At 44.3% G+C, this 3019-nt stretch overlaps 1 protein-coding gene across 2 annotated transcripts in view; it reads right to left on the bottom strand.

The window, feature by feature from the left end:
• LOC126986821 (uncharacterized) overlaps nucleotides 1-2760 on the bottom strand; it is a 114115-nt gene extending 111355 nt beyond the window's left edge. The window contains exon 1 of one of the 2 annotated variants that reach the window (XM_050843194.1): nucleotides 1408-2760. The gene's annotated coding sequence lies outside the window, so the exon portion shown is untranslated. The remainder of the gene's footprint in view (nucleotides 1-1407) is intronic. The other variant, XM_050843192.1, reaches the window with a different exon arrangement.
• Between the last annotated feature and the right edge of the window lie 259 nt (nucleotides 2761-3019).

Genomic DNA, 3019 nt, shown 5'->3' with positions numbered 1-3019 from the left:
TAGTGGTTGTAGTAGTAGTAGTAGTAGTAGTAGTAGTAGTAGTAGTAGTAGTAGTAGTAGTAGTGGTAGTAGTAAAAATTATTATAATCGTTCGAACTTAATTCCATTTTTTTTTTTTTTTTAATCAGAAGCATTGAAAAAAATATTTAAAAATGCCAAAAATATTCTCATGTATCCATTATTTCCGTAACAAAGTATTACATGATAAACCACTCCTTTTCTTCCCCCACTCCCTTCCTGAACATGCTCCCCCTCCTCCATCCGCTTCCCTCCTCCACCCCTTCCTCTCCTCTCTCCCCCTCTCCCTGCATCACCTCAGGGAAGACTTGTAACCGTCGCTCTCACCCTCACCACACTCACCATCACCACCACTGCCGCTGCTCTCCTCTTCCTCCTCCTCCTCGTCACTACTACTACTACTACTACTTCTCATCAACATTGCCTCTTTTTGCTTTTCTGTACTTTATACACAATACCTACAATTTTTTTTTCCTTCCCACAGCTACTCTATAAAAAACATCACTGCTAGCCACCTACCCTCCACCGTTCAGCATCATCACTACCACAACCACATGCATCATAACTACTACACCACTGCTACAACTCTTGTTCCCCTTCTCCCTCTAACTTTCCTCTTCAACAGTACATTTAAAGTTTTATCTCACTCGTCATTATCTCCACACACACACACACACACACACACACACACACACACACACACTGTAGTGCAACGGTGCTTAATAGTGTAGTCAATGGTTAGCACGATTGGCTTACAAGAGATCCCAGGATCTGATTCCCGGGGTGGTAGTTTGGCACCGCCAAAGGCAAGTAACCCAAGGGTGAAAACCCAAGCCTTCAGACCAGGAACATAATAAAAAAAATATTATAAGCTTATATTTGTCTAGGATGAATGAAATAGGTAAATAATGAACACACACACACACACACACACACACACACACACACACACACAGTAATGACTAATAATAATAATAATGATGAAGATAATAATAATAATAATAATAATAATAATAATAATAATGAATTATAATAATATCAAACACGACCGGAAACACACACACACACACACACACACACACACACACACACACACACACACGAAATGTAAACTAAACAAAATAAAGCAAGAGGAACTGCACCAGCCTCCTCCTATCAGTCTTCCACAGCGGTCAATAGCTCTGCCCAAAAGTGCATTGTGCTCACCCCGCCCGCCGCGACACACGCACACACCCGCCCATCCACTTTTATCTCTCTCTTTTCTCCCTCCTCACCTCCACTCATTTTGACAACAAAACATACACTCTAAGAGGTAAACGAACAAAATACACAGATAAACATGCATTAAATCGGTTTCAAAACACTACAGTGCATGTGTGTCCCACTTACCTCACAGAATCCGTAATGCTTCTCGCTGGTGTGCCGTCTTTTCTATGCCCTTTCCGGTATTTTTCGCTTCACCGTGAGGCACTATAGAGTCTGGCAGGTCCGTGTCTCAGACCTGCTCAACAGTCACCACCGTCACCTCACTGAACACCATAGATCACGTGTTTCTGTGCACGCCGCGATTCACAGTGAGGGCTGTCCTCCCGCCCTCAAGGCTCCGCACCGACTGCCTGCCGCCGTGGCCGCGCCGTCTGCTGCTCACTCTGCTGCCCACCTTCCGCCACCTTCGCCGCCTTCCTCTCTCATTTTTTCGTTCACTTGCTGTGTTTAAGCTCATGATCGATCTCTAAGGCATAGGTCGCCGTATATATGACAAGCCTGAAATTCATTTTGGAATAATTTTGAGTTTTTAGCGGGTGGCGGCGTCCGAAGTGGGCCCGCACCCCTAGTCCACAGCGAGCCGGGGTAAACAGGTGCCCTGCGTCCGAACCCCTCGCAGTGATCAGCCTTTCGGTCTGTACAAAACCGCGCCTACACCTCTACCATAGAGTGCGTTTACTGAAGGACATGCACAGAGGCATATAACTACAGTGCTTACAGGATTGGAAAGCAAGGAGAGAAACGCCAGTGGTATGAAGAGGGGGAGAGTGATGGGGAGAGTAGGTACGCGTTAAGGTTTAAATGTCTTACGGCAAGTGGACGCCGGCGGCCGGTGTCGGACGCGGAAACCGTCAGCCACTGGGCCCTGATGCCATATCGAGGTCACAACACCTTATCCTTTCAACTCAGTTCATAATTATAAACGCGTCCATTCATGTATGTCTTGCGTACAGTACATCACCAACTCGCTGTCTCAAGTGGCGCCAACTAACACCGATTGACACAAGGAAAATTAAAGATAATGTAACCGGACCATCCTTATAAATTTGCTTTATTTGTTTATCTAACTTTTTATTCGTGGATCTCAGCAAAACTGGCGCCAGTACGAGCTGGTTGATGGGTAAGGATCAATGACTGATGGGTCAGCATCACAGTCGCTCTCCCTTCCCCTACTCAGTGCTCACCTCAGTCCCCAAGCGCTGTTGCCTCTGTGAAGGGTGAAAACTGAGCACTGAGTAGCGGCTGAGGCGACAAAAAGGGACGAGCGTCGAGCAGCAGCCCGAGGGTCAGCAAGACAGCGGGGATCAAGATGTGGTAACGTTTGGCAGCGGGGTCAGCAGCTGGGCAAGGCAGTAGTGAGAGGGTCACTCCGCTGCCCCGCCCAGTCCCGACGTCAAACCAAGGACTGTGTAAGACAAGCAAGTTTACATGTAATCACGGTTATGCTGCATTTCAAAGTTTCATGTTATAAAAGTATCATGAATCAGTGTAGGTTGCTATTATCTTTACAATTGTTAGGTATGTATATGCTCCGTTGAACCAACCTCTTTTATATCCATACCTTACAATGTCGTATTATTCTAAATTTAAAAATATATAATCTCATGCATTCTAAATGTGAAAAAAGTGCCACATTGAGAATCAGTTACATATATATATATATATATATATATATATATATATATATATATATATATATATATATATATATATATATATATATATATATAATTTT

The sequence above is a fragment of the Eriocheir sinensis genome, chromosome 63 (assembly GCF_024679095.1).
Source record: "Eriocheir sinensis breed Jianghai 21 chromosome 63, ASM2467909v1, whole genome shotgun sequence".
Taxonomy (NCBI): Eukaryota; Metazoa; Arthropoda; class Malacostraca; order Decapoda; family Varunidae; genus Eriocheir; species Eriocheir sinensis.
Note: the sequence above shows the minus strand (reverse complement) of the source record. Positions and strands in the feature narration are given on the sequence as shown.